A 21,986-nucleotide genomic window follows, 5' to 3' on the forward strand; every position below is an offset into this window, starting at 1 on the left:
GTGAGGCCCCAGGAGCAACAGCCCTAGTGGTTGCTGCAGCTCTGGAAACCTGGATTCAGCCCCCACAGGAACTACTCCGTCTGCAGGGCCTGGAGGCTCCGGGGCGGGGCCGCTGATCTGCTCAGCTGGGGCAGGAGCGTCCTCGCTGTCCTGGGCCCTCCCGGCCTCTGCCTGTCCCGGGGGAGGCGGGATCCTGGGCTGTGTCCCGGCGCCCTGTGCTCCGGAGCCTGCGCTGGTGGATTCGCGCTCCCGCCCCGCAGCCCCCTCCGCGGAGCCGCCCCCGAGCCCCCCCGAGCTGCTCCCGCCCCGCAGCCCCCTCCGCGGAGCCGCCCCCGAGCCCCCCGAGCTGCTCCCCCCCGCAGCCCCCTCCGCGGAGCCGCCCCCGAGCCCCCCGAGCTGCTCCCCCCCGCAGCCCCCTCCGCGGAGCCGCCCCCGAGCCCCCCCGAGCTGCTCCCCCCGCAGCCCCCTCCGCGGAGCCGCCCCCGAGCCCCCCGAGCTGCTCCCCCCCGCAGCCCCCTCCGCGGAGCCGCCCCCGAGCCCCCCGAGCTGCTCCCCCCCGCAGCCCTTCCGCGGAGCCGCCCCCGAGCCCCCCGAGCTCCTCCCCCCGCAGCCCCCTCCGCGGAGCCGCCCCCGAGCCCCCCGAGCTGCTCCCCCCCGCAGCCCCCTCCGCGGAGCCGCCCCCGAGCCCCCGGAGCTGCTCCCCCCCGCAGCCCCCTCCGCGGAGCCGCCCCCGAGCCCCCCCAGCTGCTCCCCCCCGCAGCCCCCTCCGCGGAGCCGCCCCCGAGCCCCCCCGAGCTGCTCCCCCCCGCAGCCCCCTCCGCGGAGCCGCCCCCGAGCCGCCCCCGAGCCCCCCCGAGCTGCTCCCCCCCCGCAGCCCCCTCCGCGGAGCCGCCCCCGAGCCGCCCCCGAGCCCCCCCGAGCTGCTCCCCCCCGCAGCCCCCTCCGCGGAGCCGCCCCCGAGCCCCCCGAGCTGCTCCCCCCCGCAGCCCCCTCCGCGGAGCCGCCCCCGAGCCCCCCCGAGCTGCTCCCCCCCGCAGCCCCCTCCGCGGAGCCGCCCCCGAGCCGCCCCCGAGCCCCCCCGAGCTGCTCCCCCCCCGCAGCCCCCTCCGCGGAGCCGCCCCCGAGCCGCCCCCGAGCCCCCCCGAGCTGCTCCCCCCCGCAGCCCCCTCCGCGGAGCCGCCCCCGAGCCCCCCGAGCTGCTCCCCCCCGCAGCCCCCTCCACGGAGCCGCCCCCGAGCCCCCCGAGCTGCTCCCCCCCGCAGCCCCCTCCGCGGAGCCGCCCCCGAGCCCCCCGAGCTGCTCCCCCCCGCAGCCCTTCCGCGGAGCCGCCCCCGAGCCCCCCGAGCTGCTCCCCCCCGCAGCCCCCTCCGCGGAGCCGCCCCCGAGCCCCCCCGAGCTGCTCCCCCCCGCAGCCCCCTCCGCGGAGCCGCCCCCGAGCCCCCCGAGCTGCTCCCCCCCGCAGCCCCCTCCGCGGAGCCGCCCCCGAGCCCCCCGAGCTGCTCCGGGTCCCCCGTGCGCGCTGCAGCCCTTAGGGAGCTCGGCGCACTCCCCCGGGGCGCAGGTGCCTGTTACTGTCCCCGGGAGCCCGCGGGCCTCCCCGCCCTCCTGGTCCTGCTCCACCTCCCTGAGCCCCTTTCCCCCGGGAAGGTCGGTGCAGCTCCTGCGTCTCCGGGACGGGGCTCTCCTGTCCTGGGGACCCTCGCCCCGGCCTCAGCCCGGCTCCTCGCGGCCCCTCCCCCTCGGAGGCCTTTGTTTCTTTATTTCTTTTTCCCGTCTTCCTACCTTGATAGATGCGCGAACTCTTCTCACTGTTGCCTTCCAGCTGGTCTCTCTTTAAATCTCAGGCCGAATTCATAGATTTTCAGGATGATTTGAAGGTTTTCTAGGTAATTTGGTGGGGACAGGTGACTTGGGGACCCTCCTCTCCCGCCATCTTGCTCCTCCCCCCCCAACATCTGATTTAATATTCATTAATATTAAATACCAGTTCGTAGAGGTGGAGTTATTGCATCATCAACTCTTTTGTCTTTTTTCTCAAAGTTTTAATTTTGGTTATTAGAATTAGAAAAGACTTATAAGCAGAGTACCATGAAGTTACATTTTCTCCCAGATTTAGAATCCAAAGTGGAGGATGCAGAGGATGAAATTTGTATGGAATCAAAATTAATCCTGCATCTCTTAGGAAGGTACACATTAAAGATCAACATAGCATTCCTCAAGTAGTCCAGTGCAGCTCATTTTTTTTTTCTTCAGCATTGGAATAGGTCATTTATATTTGGAGCAAGCACCAGGTAAAGCAGTTGACTTGTATTTAGGTTGTATTAAAAACTATGTTTTTAAATGTGTGCATTTTTACACAATCTAGTTCTAGTAAGGATGTATACTAAATATGTAAGAATATACATTTTTCCGTATTCTTAACCTAGTTAAGAGAGATACCCTGTGAGAGATGCTCTGGAACTGAGATCAACAGAGGAAATAGTATAGTCCAGACTCTCATATCATGCTCAGACTATAACATTATTATTAAGTGGAAGAATGGATGGAATTGAGGAATTTGGATTTGGGTTGCATTTTTTGGTCTCGTTTTGGCTTCTTATAGAGCCTGTATTGTAGTGCTTATATGGTAAATTTGCGGAAGTTAGATACTTAAAAATATAACTTCACCATAAAATTGGTAAAATTGTCACAATAGTTTAGGAGTATAAAAATGTCTTTGATGTTTAGTATATGCTATTGGTATCCAGCAACACTAACAGAATATATGTCTATATGTTAGAAATTGGCTTGAGATACTTACCTATGACCTACTTCTCCAACATATCTTGCCAGCTTCCTCTCATCCTTAAGCTCCATATTTGCCAAATGACTTTGTGCAGTTGCCCAAAAGACCATGGCTTTTCTGGCCCCAAGTGCCTTTGTATATGCTGTTTCTGCTACTCAGGACTTGGCAATATCCTAATTCTGCTTCATATTCTTAATACCCCAAGCCCACCTGGAGAAATGCTCCTCATCTTTTTAAAACTCAAACAAGCATTGCCTCCTCAGTGAAATTTTCCCTGATTCTGTATTATCATTACATGTAATACATGCTTCAATTAGTATATTTTTTGCCACATTTACTTGTATGTTCTGTTTCTTCGATTAGATCATCCATTTAAAAGCAGTGTTTGTAATATATGACTTTGTATCCTCTGCATTAACATGAACATATGATCCAGTCCATATATGATTATTCAGTGAATGAGTAATTCATAGTTATTTATTCTTGTGGTGTTAGGTACAAAAAAAAGACAGAAGAGGCTGATTCAGTGTGGGTTATTCAAATACCTTTTTTCTCAGTTTCTCAGTTACGTTGTCTCTTGCGTTTCTTTTACACCCCAAATGCAAGCCTGGCTATAATACCCATAGGAGCTGATGTCTGTAAAAGAAGAAAAACTACCATATGCTTTCCAAGAACATTCCCTAAAGACTTTTTGGTGTTTCTGCTGCAAGTCCTGTATACTTTGGCTACGCCAGTGGCCTCGCATTTATCTTACCTATCAGGTGTAACACACACTTTCACTCACAATTCAGTGAAAAGCTAATTTCCCACTCAAACTGGGATGTAAGCTTAGTACCAGGAGGGAATCTAGAAGGAGGGAAGAAGTTCTGTTGTCTCCTAAAGTCACAGGAAGGTGAAGCAGACTCCATGAACCTACTAAATTTTAAAGGTAGAACATTGTATGATGAGGGAACATGTCCTTCCCTTCCCCACATCTAACCCTACCCTACATCCTCTGATATTTCTCATCAGTTTATGAGCTAGTGATTGTAAAGTTAATATATTAGAGATGGGTTAATTTATTCCTAGGCATTTCTATAAGTCTTTGAAATTGCAGTCGCTGTTTTTATTCACTTGAATTTTTTAAAAAGTAAATGCTGCTAAAATAAGAATGTACATGTAACTAGTATTGAAAGAGCCTACTTTAATTGTAAGAATATCCTAGTTGGGAATGGTTTCAGAAATAATATTCTTCAAAAGAATCCTACTCTTTAGAGCCTCTTTTGACATATAAGGAAAAGCAGCCAGCCTGAAAAGATGTTATGACTTTCCTCAGGGTCACCTAGCCATCATTTAATTCCTGGACTTCAACCAGCTTTTTGGAGCTTCATATAATGTTCTCTATTTTAAAAGGTGATGAAATTTAGGGTGAGATTGAAGTAAATACCAATAATTTAGTATAATAGAGGATTATTTAAAATAATTTTGGGCTGCAAATTAGGAAGGATAGACATTCTCTTCAAAGAATATGTGTATAAATAAAGTTGACTAAAGTTAGAAATGATACTGGTGTGTAGCCAAAGGAAAATTACTATCAAATGTACAGTGGTGTAAGTGAAATAAATGAATAGAGTTAAGATGGCTAGGTCTTTAAATGGCAGCGCCAGTTACAGTTTTTTATAACTTTTTATTAACTCATTAATTATTGAATAGTATATAAAGAGAAATGGCCAAGAATAAAAATAGATGAAAGTAATCTTCTCATGAAGATATTAATTTTTCCCAGGAAATAACCATTCTTGCTAACACACAGAAATTCTTTATATGTGTAAGTCATGTGGAATCTCTCCACCCTAGATCTTAAAATCCTAGACTACATGGATGATTATAATTTTGGGCCATGAGGTTTTATTCCCTTGTCTTTTATAGAATTTTATCCTAAAGTTTCCAACCAAGTCAGATATGTCTTAGTAATTGTGTTATAACCAAGGAGAGTACTCTGTTGATTCTGTTCCTAATAGCTTGACTTACCAAATAAAACCTGACCAAGAGAAATAGTTCATGTCTGAAAAATGTATACAAAAACATTAAATGTATTGATTTCTGGGACGCCTGGGTGGCTCAGTTGCTAAGCGTCTGCCTTTGGCTCAGGGTGTGATCCCAGGTTCCTGGGATGGAGTCCCACATCAAGCTCCCTGCAGGGAGCCTGTTTCTCCCTCTGCCTGTGTCTCTGCCTCTCTCTGTTGGTCTCTTACGAATATATAAATGAAATCTTTACAAAAAATAAATGTATTGATTTCTTCTAAAAGTATGTGTAAACTGGACATAGGTTAAAATTATCGGTGGATATTTTTTTTAGATGGTCCAGTCTGAGAAAAAAAACTGATGACCAGAAGTCTTTTGAGTGCCTTTTATACCCTTCTCAAACACCTCATGCTGCCCCCAGGATTTCTTGAAGTTTGAATTACAGAACCTTACTGGAGCCTGATTTCCTCCTGCACTAATCCTCTTCAGGCCTTCCACATCCCACATTAAACTCTACTTCCTTGTATCTCATCTACTTAAAGCTCTGATGATAAAATAAAAATTATTCTTGATTAATGTATTATCTTCTCATGTAATTATTATGTAAATGCTCACTTAAGCAAAGTTTCATGGAGGTACAGTTCCAAAGCAGTATAGGCAATGGCACTGATATATGACAAACCAGAGAGGATATGATATATTTGGGATATCAGTTGCTCTTACATTAAACTCCATAGGGAAATCCCTACCTGAAAACTTTTATGTTGTATTAGTTAGTTTCTCCAGAGAAACAGAACCAATTGAATATATATTTATAATAACATTTATTATAAGGATTGGTTCATGGAATTATGGAGGCTGGGAAGCCCCAAGATCTGCAGACAGCAAGGTAAAGGCTGAAGACCCAGATACAGTGGTAGATAGTACTGGTCTGGAAGCCGGGAGACTCAAGACCCTAGAAGAACTGAGTTTTTGTTTGAAAGCAGAAAAAGACCTATGTCCCAGATCAAGTAGTCAGAAAGGAAGAGTACCTTCTTATTCAGCCTTTTTGTACTATTCAGATCTTCAGTTGATCACATTAGGTCTACTCACATTAAGATCAATCTACTCTATCCAGTCTACTGAGTCAAACAAATATTAATCCCTTTAGGAATAGCTTCACAGAGACACCCAGAATAATGTTTGATCAGGTGTCTGGGCACTTTGTGGCCCAGCCAAGTTGACATATAAAATTAATCACAGGTGGACAATGAATAGTTTTATCTGCAAGATTCTAGAGAGCAGACTGAGAAAAATGGACAAAATTCATGGGCTTATTATAGGAAGAAGTTTCTAACAGGTACAATTATGAAAAAGAATGACTGTTTTGTTAGAGAGCTTCCAGATCTTCAGGCTGAAGCTGGTCGGTAATGGATTCGTCAGAAGGAGTTCCTGCTTCGAGTGAAGGTTGGACTACATCCCCCTCTCCGCCACCTCCAAGATGTTTCTACTGCAAAGATCTGTAATATGCTCAGTATTTAGGGGCCAGTCTTATTTTCCTATAATGTGAGCCAACCCTCTGTTCTCTATATTATAGCCAGAAAGACCTCTTCAAAATACTTATCTGATTCTGTAGTCAATTTGTTAAGGAAGTTCTTCCAGAAATGGATAAGGGAGTACAAAGGAGGAGTCAAGCCTAGTCCCAACCCCAGCCTTTCTCCAGTGTAGAGTAAAATAAAAACTACATCCTAGAGATGATCCCATAAGCTGTGAAGTGTCCCAACAGCTGATCTCTCCCAGGTACTCCCTGCTCCCTGCAGCTGTGCGCAGAGCAGCTTCAGTCACCCCAAAACAGACCCCTGAAGCATGGTGCTGGAGTAAGCCATTAGGAGCACAGTACAGACTAGCTGAGGCATGGACGTACAGAAAGCAACCATAAGAGGGTTCTGAGGTGATCTAGGCAGATAACTGACAATGTTCCTATCATGTTTCATTTTGGTTTGTAATGATATGTGACCCCAAATGCCAGTCATGCTAGGGTTAAGAAACCCTGAGGATGACATGAATAAATCAATTAATGAAATGATCAACCTCTCAAAATCTTGTAACAAAAACAATTCCTATATTTCATTTTATAGGAAAAACATTTTTTTCCAACATATCAGGCAGATTCTATGAATAATTCGTTTATTCTTGAAATAAATATAAACTAGGTCCTGCACCATAAGAAACTTCTATGTTGCTAAGTTTTTTGTTTTTTGTTTTCTAACTACCTGACAGTTGAAAAAACTTGGGAGGTGGGGGAAATGGGCTTCCACTCAGTTCTACGTTTTTCAGGAACAAACCAGTGAGAGTGAGATTGACGTCTTGCTGACTGTTTAACAGCCAACATTGCCACCTGCTACCTTGAAGCAACAAGCAGTCTGTTGGCACCCTTGTGCTTGATGAGAAAACCAAGGGATGATGAATAGCCAGTCCCCAAAATCAAACAGGGCGCGCAGCAGTAGCTGGCACAAGATGAAGTGCTTGCTAAGGAAATAGAATGGCGAGTTGAAGCTCCCAGACCATTGATCAAACTTGTTTGTAGCCAACAATCAGTGTTTTGCTTTTGGCTGCTAAATCTCACTACCCTTCCTGGTTCAAAAGGAAGCCAAGGACCCTTCATCTGTTTATACAGACCATGTGTAACTACAAACAGAACTGCACAAAGTTATTCCTTTGGAGCCCAGGCATCCATGTACTTCCCCTGTATATAAGCCAAAAAATGAATGTGTTCACTGTTTTTTATTGCCCTGTGGGATCTTGCTACAGATTTACTAGTGGTATGACTTAACCTATATTTCCAACCTTCAAATGGAAGAAAGTTTAAAACCAGTAGTTCCTTTTATTGTTCATAGAAACTGGGACTTTCTTTGACCCCGTTTATGAATATTGAAAGACCTCTCCATGGACTTCTCCATTTCACTTTATAAACTAAACTAAAATAGTTGATTAACCTATGGAGTAAGTAGCCACACCTAGTAAAGTGCACCTTACTGTTAAACAGCATCCATAGTGTTATATAAAAACAAACTAATATCAGTAAGGAAAAATACATCTCCATTATAACTCTTTCCATGAAAGTCTCAAGATCAAGGCTGTGGACTCAGAAGAGTTTGAAAACACCCATTAATACACGGAGTTTTGCATCATTTTCACAATGCCATCTGGCCCTTTTAAATGATTGATCTTTCCTTCTGTGCTGAATCTTCAGGTTTACATACTTCTTTTATTGCATTATCATACTGTTTTTTTATTACTATTATTAATCAAAAGACATTTTCTAGATGTTTAGATCTTGAAGGCGATGCTTTCTGTCTTATTTACTTAGTTTTAGCCTCTAATGCAGTGCACATATAATTAGTGCTCAGTATACATATATTAGATGAGAGAATTAATGAATGGAAAATATAAAGCAAAAGATAGGAAGAAATGAATCCTTCAGCTCTTTTATTGCCTGTGGACAGAATTCTAAGATGACCGCCAGTGACTCACTCTTATATAATCTTTTCCTCTTTAGAGTGGATGAATCTATGAAGATGATGAGTTATCATTCCTGTGATTATGTTACCTTATATAGCAAAAGGGAGTTCTGAAGATGTAGTTAGGATGATTAAGTTTACACATTTAAATACTGCAGATTTTGCTTTTAGTTACTAAAAATGTTACAGATGTACTTCCAGTTACTGAGCAGCTGACCTGGGATTAACAAAAGCAGAGATGATTTAGATGGGCTGAATCACATGAGCACTGTAAATTTGAATTTAGAGGTCCGAGATAGATGTCAGAGGCTGAAAGCAGCAGAGATCTGATTTTGCTGACCTTGAATGTGCAACTACCATGTTATAGAGAGGGCCATGTGTCAGGGAATGGTAAACATCTACTAATCTTAAAGTTATAAGAAACTGTTTTCTGCATGAGGGTTGGAAATTTGCCTCAAGGCCAAGAATAATGTAGACTTCTCATAAATATTTATTGAATGAATCACAGGTTTTTATTTGGGTGGAATTGCTTGATATATATACATATGTGTGTATATATATATTCTGTTGCTATACTATTGCAATTGTGAAGAGTAGGGAAAGTATAAAGTAGGATTGTTTTCCTTGAGGGATTTATATTCTGTTGCTTTTCTTATAAAATAGAAATTAGCACATAGAAAAGGACAAGCTGAACAAACTTTTTTCTTTCCTCTAGTAGACTTTTGAATGCTGTTGAGGGAATACCATAAACATTGGAGTCAGACAAATTTGAGTTTATACCTAGGTGCAGTGACTTACTGCTGTCATTCTATTGAAAACCTCCATTCCTCATCTGTTGGCAGGGATTAATAATATTTACCCTGTAGACTTGTTTCAAGAACTAAAGGCAATATAGAAAGCAAGTGGAGGTGTTTAATAAATAGCAACATCAGTTTTGGACTGACTTAATGACTTCTGGTACTTTATTCCTCATTTTTCTTACCCCCTTAACTAAATAAGTCTTTAATGTGGATAGGCATTGATCAATTCCTCTTGGAAATATTTATGTGTATTATTTATGTTTAAAAGATCTATATTTAAAATATATTCTTTATAATAGATACACATAAAAGTTAATTTAGAGTTCAATGTTGAACACAAATCTTAATAAACAATAATAGGTACAGGGTGTAGTAATGGAGGACATATTGAACTAGGGATGTGGAAATATGGATTACACATTCAGCAGCATGACCTTAGGCAAATGATGCTACATTCCTCTGCAGAAGACTCCTATGACTCCCAAAGGCCTTAGAATAAAATCAAAATTCCTACCATAGGTCAAGATGGGCTCCTGCTGTTGGCCCTGAACTCTAGATCTCACTCTGCCCCTAATTTATGCCCTTTCCCAATGGGCAATGTGTTCGTGAGCCTAAATGGATGTGCCCACCTGGAAACCTGTCTACCTTTGAGATCAGATCAAGATAGCTAGAACCCAGATCTGTCCCTGATTCAAACGGACTTGAGTCCATTTCTGAGGAGTACATTATCTTTTACCTTGGGGTGATCTTATATGAGACCACTACCAACCTCACAGGAGGCACTTCCCAAACACCTTCCTTTCTCTGAGTTTGCTAATGTTTTCTCAGCTAGAATACCTTCCCAACTTCCACATTTCCTTGATTTGCCAATCAGAACGAATACTTGTTCCTCAACTAAACATATTTTATGTCTCTGCATTTTATGTTGGCTGTTTGTCAGTCTTCTATCCTAAATTATAAGTGGACGGTAAGCAAGCCTTTCTTGTTCATGTTGTTCTCTACAGTACATATTTCAGGGCCCTGCACCCAGGAAACATCTTGCAAATTAAAGAATTAACATTTCCTGAGCCTCGGTTTCTCACCTCTAAAAAGCAGAGTCCTATAAAGATTATCTCTAAAGTTTGTTCCAGGTTTACTATTTTATAGTGCTTCATATGAAAATCTTATAAGATTTCAGTGACCAGAAAAACAATATTGAAATGCATAATATAATGGAGTCCTAGAAATAATTTAGACCAGGAAAGTAGGAGTCAGTATAGGAATTCTTCCTATGACATCCTGGAAAGATAATTACTCAGCCTACCTTGAAGATCTCCAACAGTAAGGAGCTTACCATCTTATAAGTCAGCATTTTACTTCATTTTCCTTGAAATGTGAATGATCAAAGAATGCTTTTCCTTATATGGAACTTAATGCAAATATTCTATCTGAACCAAACATTTTCAGTTTTGTGTTCCTAGTGTGACATGGCATCCAGACACCTTGTCTTTCTTGTGGTCCTACACTGAGCACATTCCAATCTCTAATTCCACCTTCTAAATGAAGACAGTTAGGAATGCCTGTCTAGCTGCTTTTTTCATCTGTGAAAACATCCCAGTGTAACAGTTTTGCTATGTTGTTTTTGTTTGTATGAGTCGCACAATACTGGCTCATACTGAGTTTGTAGTCCGGTAAACCCTCTAGATTTTGTTCATAGAAATTGCTATTATGGCAGGTGTCTCCTATCCTATGAGATAATCTAGGAAACCAATAATATCTTGTTAGGTTCAGCCCAATATTTCAACCTGTCATAATATTTTTAAAACTTGATTCAGACATCCATCATATTAACCATCCTTCCAGCTTTGTGCTGGCTGCAGATGTGATAAAAAAAAAAGGGGGGGGGGCTCTCTTGTCTTCATTTAAGTTACTAGTAAAAGTGTTGAACACAAGAGACCTAAGTACAAAACTTTGTAGCATGCCATTAGAACACTGTTTTCCAAATTATAACCTTCTAAAATGCTAGTTTTGTGAGATGCTAAATGGAAAAAAAAAAAGGGAAAATTTTCCGTTATCAGATAAGCTTGAGAGACACCACATACTATAAGTCCTTCTTGGGAAGTCTCAGTACATGCTGCACATTATAGACTGAGGAATCTTGTAGTAACAATAAGTCTCATTTGCATTCAGTTAACCTAACATTTCCCAAGCTTATTTGTATATGGAAATCTGGGTAGTAGTTGGTGTTTTCGTTTGTTTTAACATCCTGCCATGTTCCTGGATCATGGAATACACTTTAAGATATACTCTCTTTCACCCCCAACACATGCTTTCGAATTTTACCATGAAGGACTCAAATTAATAAGTTTGTAGTTCCAAAGATTCATTTTACTCCTTGTGAGCTTTAAAATGAGGCTCTCCACCCCTTATGGTTCACTGGGATTCCTTTAAGATTGTGTGATTACAAATTGTTTTAATATTCTGGTTTATATTACTCTCCCCATAAATTTATTTGTCTTAATCTATCCTGTGCTTTATTTTCTTTTTCTCCAAGTTTCTTCTTTTTTCAGTTCAAAAATAATTTCTCTTGATACGAGAGTTAAAAACAAAACAATAACCAAGAGTTTAGTCTTTTGCTAACGTCACTCTGTCTCACCTAATGGATTTGGCTCTTCGTGTTCTTCTCACTTTGGGTTTTAACATAGATTATATTTCTTGTACTCCATAGTCCATTTTGGACTTTGACTAAGACGGCTTTATGGCACTCTTGTTTTCATTTTGGTTATACACTGTTTATTCTGTCTTTTGTGCATGTCTTTTTAAAATATGATCTCATCCCAGACAGTACCTAAGGCTCTATTTTTTTTTGTTTTAAAAAATATAATCAATGCCTGTATTATCAAAATGCCATTGTTATTGTTCCATTTCTCTGAAGCAATTTTCCCTTTCAGAATCTCTGGCCATGTGGTCATACCTAATTTGTCTTATACTTTTTGAGATGTACTTTCCTGAAGTCCTGGGTAGATGTCTGGCTGTCCCCCAGAAGTCCTTTCCATGGCTTTATTTTTAATTCCAAGAACATTATTCATATTCTCCAAAGTTACTATCACCCCCATTGACTCAATCAAGGTTTTTTTTTGTTTGTTATTATTACAAAGAATTAAGTTCAAAGTAGCAGTTCCTTTTGCTTATTTCTGGATGAATTGAGACCTGAAATGATAGACAAAGCAATATTGAGTTAGGTAATACTGATTTCTTTATTGAATATATATAGTGGGTGCCTACTATGTGCCAGGCAAAGCTCTTGCTGGAGGATATAGGGCAGAGAGCCAGACTGAGAGAGGATGCAGGAGGGTGTAGTAAACAACAACAACAACAACAAAAATCAAAATAACCTCAGCTAATAACAAGTAACATAGATAAAGTAAAATACCATAACACGGTAGGAAGCTATGGATCAGGAGTGCACTAATTTAAGTTGGATGCTGAGGAAAGGGCTCAGTAAGGAAGTAGCATTTGAGCTGAGCTCTCTCTTGAGAGAGAGCCTATAAAATATTTCTGGATAGAATATCCCACACCGAGGAATAGCGAGTACACTCATCCTACAGAGGAGATACTCGTGGCCTATTCTAGAAAAAGGAAAAAGGCAAAGGGGCTGAGCATATGGAATAGGGGCTGGAGTGGTAGGAAACAAGATACAAAAATCGTCAGGAGATGGAGATGCAAGCAGGTCAGATGGTGTCCCTGCTAGACAAACTAAGTCATGTAGGAATGACTCTGTGAGATTTTAGTCAGGGTGGCAACATGATCTGGTTTATATTTAAAACAAACAAACAAACCTTTAACTCCAGTGTGAGAAACAAGTGTGAGCATGACTGAACAAGATGGAAGTAGAGAGGGACACCTGAGTGGCTCAGCGGTTGAGCACCTGCCTTCAGCCCGGGGTGTGATCTTGGAGTCCTGGGATTGAGTCCCACGTCGGGCTCCCTGCATGGAGCCTGCATCTCCCTCTCCCTGTGTCTCTGCCTCTGTCTCTGTCTCTCTCTCTCACGAATAAATGAATAAAATCTTAAAAAAAAAAAAAAAAAAAGATGGAAGTAGAGACCAACAAGAAAACTATCAGAGCCTTCAAGAATAGGAGGCTCAGGTCCTTCTCACTGCCAGAGTTGTCAGTTTTGTGATCTTAGATATGAATATAATTTTGTCTCCCCTGACTGGACAGTATTTAGCATACTTTCCAAACTAAGTAATTATTTCATCTCTCCCTCTCTCTTTTGTCTCATTAACATGCTCTTCTTTCATCTGGGTCAAGGTTTTTCATATAGTCCATGTTCTTGACATATCATATTACCCCATTACCCCCTCTCTCAGAATTAATTTTTCTTTGAACCAGACTAATAGTCTAGATGTTCCATTTGTGTAAAAAAAATGTTATAAATGATGCTGCTGGAGTTATTCCATGCAGAGGCCCTGAACATTGGCTAAAATATGTTTAAACCATGAGTCATATACCATGTTCTATTCATATTTTATACTTTGGAGAGATTTTCTTGAGTTTTTCAAAATTATTAAAATGTTCCCATTTTAATAGTTGTGTTTTGGATATAAGAAAGGAAAGAAACTAACTGTTATTGAAAGAAGTCTGGGGAAGAAATAACGTATCTGGGTTCATTATTTAAATTAGCTAAGCAGTTTGCTACAGCAAAGTATTTCAAGTGAATCATACAACTTCAATAAAGAAACTGCAGTTGTTAGGTGAAAGAAAATACATGCTTCAGATTAAACACTGCTTTGAACTAACCAAAGCTATTCAGATTTTCTACGGACGCATCAGGACCAGTTAAGGAACAAACATATTTCCAGACTCATGTTCCCATTGCTCCATGTTCCACTATCCATAGGATAACACTAAATTTTAACAAAGATTACAGTTCCTTATGCTTATATGACTCTAGAGAGCAGCTGAAACACAAGCAGGAGCCGTGTTCATTTGCTTTTCTCTGCTGTGTCTGGCTCCAGGATCACAGTATTAGTGAGTCTTGCCTGCAACCAATTGCTTTAATTTCTCACCAGAGATTATTGCTGCTATTGCTAGATGAAGGCAGTGGTAATTTTCCAAACTGCCTGGGATGGTTTTACTGGATGGAATTTCACAGCTATAATGGGGAAGAGAAGAAAGCATTCTCTGCTATTGCCAATAACATTAAAAAAATAACTTTATGTGTCAATAAAATAAGCAATCCTAAGATGGTCCTCTTAATGCTGTATCTATAAAAGAACTAATAGCACTGTATCACCACTGATATTTTTTTTAATGTGCAAAACAGGGATTATGAACTCTTCGGATATGGCCCCAAAGTTTTCCATTACTTACATCAATCCAGTAACAGTATAGTTTAAGAAATAAGAATGTTAGTGTACTATCACAGTTTCTTTCTGAGTGTTCTCTGATATTTCCTGACTCATCTACAACACAACAGTAATAGGATTAAGACTTAGGTTCCATTTCAAGTTCCATTACCAAAAAGCTGTGAGAGCTTTGACAGGTCACATTATCTTTTGGGGACTCAGTTTCCTCATTTAGAAGGAAATCTTGCCACTTGTGACAACATGGATGGAACTTGAGGACATTGTGCTAAGTGAAATGTCAGAGAGACAAGTACTATATGATCTCATTTACATGTGATTGCCAGGGGCTAAGTACGAGGGAAATGAGGAGATATGGTCAAAAGATAGTCTTTCAGCTATAAGATGAAGAAGTTTGGGAGATCTAATGTATAGCAGGGTAACTATACTGAACAATACTGTATTGTATATTTTAAAGTTGCTGAGAGATTAGTTCTTAAGTATTCTTATCACATACACACACAAGAATAACTATGTGAGGTGATGGATGTGTTAGTTAACCTTCTTGTGACAATCATTTCACAATATGCATGTACCAAATCGCCATGTTGTATATCTCAAATTTACACAATGTTATTAGTCAACCCTATTTCAATAAATTAGAAAAAAATAAAAATAAATAACATAAAGATGTTGCATTAGAAAATAAGCCCAAATATCCCTTCCATTCTAAAGTTACATTTCCTTTTACCAAGATTTTTTATTAAGACAAAAATATAATAAAAACAGTTTGGGGTATTTTTTTCCTTTTTAATTTTTTTCCTAGCACAGCAGAGCATGAAATGAAAACCTCAGATTCTACTGAACTCCTTTATTTAAAATTAGAATTTGGTCCCTTGTTCCAGGTTTAGCTCTATTTCCTTATCTGACCAAAGTACTCATTGCTTTCCAGCATTCCAGCATGTCACACATCAAAAGGTTTAGTGGGTGTGTGTGGGGTGGGGAGATTATGAACATCTGGAAGAAGGAGCAAAGGATAGATGATTACTTGTAGCTCATACAGGAAAAGTTAGATTTATTTTTTTTTTTTTTATTGGTGTTCAATTTACTAACATACAGAATAACACCCAGTGCCCGTCACCCATTCACTCCCACCCCCCGCCCTCCTCCCCTTCTACCACCCCTAGTTCGTTTCCCAGAGTTAGCAGTCTTTACGTTCTGTCTCCCTTTCTGATATTTCCCACACATTTCTTCTACCTTCCCTTATTTTCCCTTTCACTATTATTTATATTCCCCAAATGAATGAGAACATATAATGTTTGTCCTTCTCCGACTGACTTACTTCACTCAGCATAATACCCTCCAGTTCCATCCACGTAGAAGCAAATGGTGGGTATTTGTCATTTCTAATAGCTGAGTAATATTCCATTGTATACATAAACCACATCTTCTTTATCCATTCATCTTTCGTTGGACACCGAGGCTCCTTCCACAGTTTGGCTATCGTGGCCATTGCTGCTAGAAACATCGGGGTGCAGGTGTCCCGGTATTGCACAGCAAACAACACCAAAGAAAAGTTAGATTTAGATATTCCTCAGTGCCCAACCCTTCAACTGTCATGAACTAACTCTAAAAGAAAGGATGTTGCTTTTGAGTTTAGATTTAGGAAGTGAAGCATAAGTTGACACTTGGGGCAACAGATTTTCCATTATATAATCATTACATATTCAGAATGAAGTCAGCTTCTGAGAGTGGAGCTATGAAATTTATCAATGAGAAGGAAAGAACAAACAAGTGATAGGCAAAAACTTTGTTAACACCTCAGAGTTTGCTGGATTAGCCAATCTATTTATAACATCCTACTTTAATCAACCACAGTCCCTTTTGCCAGGTACTTATATGAATATTTACATTTCAATGTGACAAAGCTTTTGTTAAACTCACAGTATATGTAGGAAGTCATGATTTTCCCCTCATTTCTTAACTGGAAAACAATACCTTATTCAAAAGGTGAAGTGTAGGGGGAATCCCTGGGTGGCTCAGCGGTTAGGCACCTGCCTTCCGCTGGGATCATGATCCTGGAGTCGCGGGATCGAGTCCCACATTGGGCTCCCTAAGTGGAGCCTGCTTCTCCCTCTGCCTGTGTCTCTGCCTCTCTCTCTCTCTCTCTCTCTCTGTGTGTGTGTGTGTCTCATGAATAAATAAATACAATCTTAAAAAAAAAAAAGGTGAAGTGTAGATAAAATTATTTATGAGTGGTGGGGATGATTGGGAAACAGATTACTTGGATATGGTATTGGTAGGTCTGTGATAAAATGACACTTATAGTCTGTCATATATTTTAATTAATTTTATACTGCAATAGGACAAATAGAAGCAGGACTGATGTTTTAAAGTTTATGTTGGCAATTCACTGTACTCTCATGCTATCTTTTTTTTTTTAAGATTTTATTTATTTATTCATAGAGATGCAGAGAGAGAGAGAGAGAGAGAGGCAGAGACACAGGCAGAGGGAGAAGCAGGGTCCATGCAGGGAGCCCGACGTGGGACTCGATCCCAGGTCTCCAGGATCACGTCCTGGGCTGCAGGCGGTGCTAAACTGCTGTGCCACTGGGGCTGCCTTCTCATGCTATATTTTATATGTGAGTAGATTTGTGTGTGTGTACATATATAGCTGGAGGTTAGGCAGAGTCATTGAGATATTAGGTTGGGTTGTGTACAGTTGATTCTCATTATTCGTCAGAGTTATGTTCTATAAAGTAGCCACAAACCCTGACTTCCTGATTACTGAATCATTGTTCCCAGGGGAAATACAATATGAAGTTCTTGCAATCTTCTGGTTACAATATTTTCATCAACCAATCAATACATAAATTTGTTTATTTATTTTTTTCATAAATTTGTTTAATATGTTTCTGTTTTAAAATATTTATTTATCAAGGATTTTATTTATTTATTCATAAGAGACATAGAGAGGCAGAGACACAGGCAGGGAGAGAAGCAGGCTCCCTATGGGGAGCCCAATGTGGGACTCAATCCCCGGACCCCAGGATCACGACTTGAACCAAAAGCAGACGCTCAACCACTGAGCCACCCAGGGATTGCAAAAAGATCTTATTTAATATGTATTGTTGTTTCATTAACAATGAATTCAGGCCAATGATATTACCATTTATGGCTGGACAGAGATCACCTGACAACATATTCTCCCTATAAAGTACATCGAGGTCTTCTTACACTTTAGGACACTTCAACCTGATGCTCAGAGGTCCTTTTAAACAGCAAATCACCAACAAAAAACACAAAATTATAATAAATGTGACACTGAATAGACCACAAAGAAGGCCCTTGTTTATAGTAAGAGAACTGAAATAAGAAGACAGGGAACTGAAATAAGAAGACAGTGTTGCCTTGTTCAGTCTTAGCTGGGAATGTATATCACTAGGCACGTCCTCAGTGACTGTTGGTATAGGGTTTACAAATAAATATTAGTGAGTACACAGATTTGCAAATGCAGAGTCTGTGAATAATGGAGATTGACTGTACACGCATGCATTTCTATGTAAGTCAGAATCACTGAGATACTAGGTAAGAATAGCTCAGAGCCTATTTGGGTATAGAGAGCAAAGAGGGCCCAGCCCCACCTTGTGACATTACTTCCTTGATCTTAATCAAGCCAAACTGATGCCCTTTGAATATGTGCTTATTCTGTTATCTTTTGATGCCTAACAAATCACCCAAAAGTTAATAGCTCAAATAACATCAATACTTTTTTTGCTCACAAATGTAGATTTTTGCAGGATTTGACAGGAATAACTCATCTTTGGTCCACAAGGCATCTACTGGAACTTGAAAGACCCACTGTTAAGACGACTCATTATGACTGGTAAGTTGGCACTGACTTGCACCTGGAACTTTGTAGAGATATGCGCCAGAGCCCTTGGTTTATCTTCCTGTGGGCTCTTCCATGAGTTGATTGGGCTTCCTCACTGCATGTATACTAAGAGATAGGAAATGGAAGTTACCAATTTTTTTGTGGTCTGGAGCTGGAAAATTGCACACTATGACTACTGACATACTCTATTGCTCAAGTGATCACAGAGCTCTGATTTAAGGGTAATGGACATACGCCCCTTGAGAAGACAGTGTCAAGAAAATGTTGGGACTTGTTTTAAAACCACCACAATGTCATTGATATTACCATGAAGCCTAAATAACTTGCCATTCTACCCTACTGGCTATGATAATATTAATTCCTTATGACCATTTGAGTATTATCTTTCCCTTAATTATTTTCCTAGATCTGCTTGTTATTATAATTTATATAGCACATACCCAAATATCAAGTTGACTGGATGTAAGCCTTGTAACAAGCCACCCCATCTCTCAAAAGTCATGGTGGATTTGGAAATACCTCCAACTTGGCTAGAGACAGATATTAGACTCTAATTCAATGCAGACAGGCTGCTTTTCTACAGAAATGTTGAAAAGGAAATCACTATGTCCTATCCTCTCACTACGGGACATATGAATTTAATGAAGGTTGCTGACATGCTCAAGTTCCAGATGAGTTACATAACCACAACCTATCCCCTTTAAAAATTTAGCCTTTGATATAAAGTTCCAGGCTACTCTAGAGTAAGGGGGAAAAATAGGAGGTTGATATGAACTCCAGTGAGAAAAGGCTTTGAGGTTTGAGGGAAATTAACTGAGAATAAGAAGTTCAAGATTGGAGGGTATTAGCGGATGAATAAATTACAGAAGGAAAGAGAATCAGGGAAACAGAGGAAAAGCTGATAAGAACTTAAAATAGAAAAGGGAGGGATCCCTGGGTGGCGCAGCGGTTTGGCGCCTGCCTTTGGCCCAGGGCGCGATCCTGGAGACCCGGGATCGAATCCCACGTCGGGCTCCCGGTGCATGGAGCCTGCTTCTCCCTCTGCCTATGTCTCTGCCTCTTTCTCTCTCTGTGACTATCATAAATAAATAAAACTTAAAAAAAAAATAGAAAAGGGAGATAAGAAGAGAGAGAAACGAACATTGAGAACATTAAAAAAGTTTTAAGAATATTATTCAATTCTTGAAGATAATCTCATTATGCATTATTACAACTTTTCTTATGGATGAGCACACTGAAATAAAGTTAAATAATTTACGGAAAATTATTTAAATTGACAAATGCTAGAATCCCAAGCTTAAGAAGGTACAGATACAAAAAGTCCATGAAGCTTGGTCTCTTCTTTGGAAAAGAAATCTCTTGTTCAGTTTTATATAGTAGGGGAATAATATACACAGGTATTGAGTAGCAGAGATCTGTTTAGGATTAGTTTAGAGATTTGCCCCTTCACTGTGGTCTTTAATAAGACATGCTTCTGATCAGGGAAATATCTTGTGGTTTAATTTTATTTAGAAAATGTTAAAATAAAAAAAAAAAAAACTAAAAAGGACTCTTAAATGAGCTAATGTATGCACCAGAAATGTGGAAATGAAGGAGTGTTATTTACTATATTATTTTTTTAACTAACACTCCTCATGTGTTAAACTATTAGTACGCATGATAGATGCTCTCCCAAGGCATTCTGTGACCCACGAGAGGAAACGAGAAAGAGAACTAGATGAAAAATAGAAATTAGTCTCGTTACCCTCTAGTTAGACAAACAAGAGGAGTCTCGTTACCCTCTAGTTAGACAAACAAGAGGTCCCTACTTTTCTAATGTCCATCATGGTAACTACTGTGAAAGTGTTCGAAGTTGACAGAGGCAGGTTGGTGGTGGAAGCAAAATTTTAGGAAGAGCTCTAGGGATATAATCACCAGCTGAGAACGATTTGAATTTAAAGAAGAGTGAAGGGATCTTGAAAGCAGGTCTAGAAAATAGGAAGACTTGGAAGTTATGCTTGAGTTCAAGTCCGAGCCCATGGTTATCTGAGTCTACCTCAGTTGATTACTTGAGTCTCAGTTTTTTCTCATGTAGATGTTGGCATTTATATATGCCTCACAGGGCTTGAGGGGAAGATTAAGTGACATAATATTTGTAAAGCACCTGGCACCTAAGCCCTGATCAGATTTTGTTTTACTTTAAAAACATATCTAGGATGATTAACACTGGCTTCTGAATAACACATTTCCTGTTTCAGAGGCTTCCTCTCTATAGCTGAACTAGTTTCAATAGGAAACATTGATTTTCTTCTCAAATTTACAGCTTCCATGTGTGTTGGTCATTATTAAGTGTGTGTGCCTTGGGTATACCATTTATAGTTTTCTCCCTGAGGTTTTTGTTAGGCGAGTTGAAATGCCACAGAATTAAAAAACAGATGTTGTATACTTGAAAAACGTGGCAACATTCTCATTCTTCTCTCATGTTGGACTGTCTTCTCTTTTGTTTACATAAGGAAATGCGTAAGCAAATTATAAAGGGGAATGCTTTGGAGTTAGTTTCTGCACAATGGATTCTTTGGGTACATGGACATCTGTGATGTAAAATCTCCTGGCTTTGTTTCAGAGAAAATATTATTGTTTAAAGCCTGTCATTCAGAATGCAATTTAAAAATGTATTTTCAACAGCTATAGAATTATAGGCAGATTCTGAACAGAGAAATATAAAACAGACATGTGATGCTCATCCTTTTCACGCAACTTTAATAATCACTTAATAGATAAGTCTAGAAGTAAAGTATTGTGCATGCATCTTCGTTTCATATCTTTTGCTTTTGAGCAGTTCTTTCTCTGACTCATAGCCTATTTATTATTACTTATTACTCTAAATTTCCTTCTAATATCTTTCATTTTTAAATTATGAAAGCAAGTGTCCAGTATTCTCCTTAAAGCAGGAATTGTTACATTTAATCATTTGTTTAACAAATAATTACCAGAGGCCAACTATGTGCTTGGTACTCTGTCAAGTCCAATAAGATTTTATTTATTTATTTGAGAGAGCGAGAGAGCACACACATGTACGTGTGTGTATGTTGGGGGGTGCTGGGTGGGCAGAGGAAAAGGGATAAGCAGATTCCCTGCTGAGCAGGGAGCCCGACAAAGTGGGGCTTAATCCCAGAACCCTGGGATCATGACCTGAGCCAAAGGCAGTTGTTTACCTGATTGAGCCACCTAAGCACACCAATTTCTTTGACTATAATGGTGAGCAAAACCAATAAGGTCTCTACCTACGAGGAACTTAAAAATATTGGTAGAAATAGAAATTATTGAAATAATTTCCAGATGTAACTACATCTGTAATGTGATATAAGTAATAATTGCAGAGTACTCTTGAGAGCATAGCAAAGGGAAGTGATCTAGTGATTGTGAAACAGCTCTGAGTGGAGATGTGAAAGATGAATGCAAGTTAGTTGAGGAGAGGACAGAAGGATAGTCTAGACAGAGGCATTGACATAAAGGTATCACCATTTTCAGGAACAGAATACCTAACATGAAGCTAGAACTGTAGGGCTGTGTTAAAGATTGAATCTTTACCCAGAAAACTAAAAGAAACTTTTGAAGAATTTTAAAAAGGGAATGAAACGAAAAGACTTGGATTTGTTATTTTTTTTTTTTTAAAGATTTTTTTTTTTTAATATATT

General features: G+C 40.6%; 1 long non-coding RNA gene across 6 annotated transcripts in view; it reads left to right on the top strand.

Moving 5' to 3' along the window:
- The window catches only part of LOC144305386 (uncharacterized), a 289,595-nt gene that overhangs the window by 240,310 nt on the left and 27,299 nt on the right, over positions 1 to 21,986 (top strand). For 5 of the 6 annotated variants that reach the window (XR_013372407.1, XR_013372411.1, XR_013372409.1 and 2 more), the window contains one exon: positions 18,205 to 18,300. This is a non-coding gene — a long non-coding RNA (uncharacterized LOC144305386). Of the gene's footprint in view, positions 1 to 5,123; positions 5,331 to 18,204; positions 18,301 to 21,986 lie in introns of those variants that run through there. The other variant, XR_013372412.1, reaches the window with a different exon arrangement.

Source organism: Canis aureus, chromosome 35 (assembly GCF_053574225.1).
Source record: "Canis aureus isolate CA01 chromosome 35, VMU_Caureus_v.1.0, whole genome shotgun sequence".
NCBI classification, from domain to species: Eukaryota; Metazoa; Chordata; class Mammalia; order Carnivora; family Canidae; genus Canis; species Canis aureus.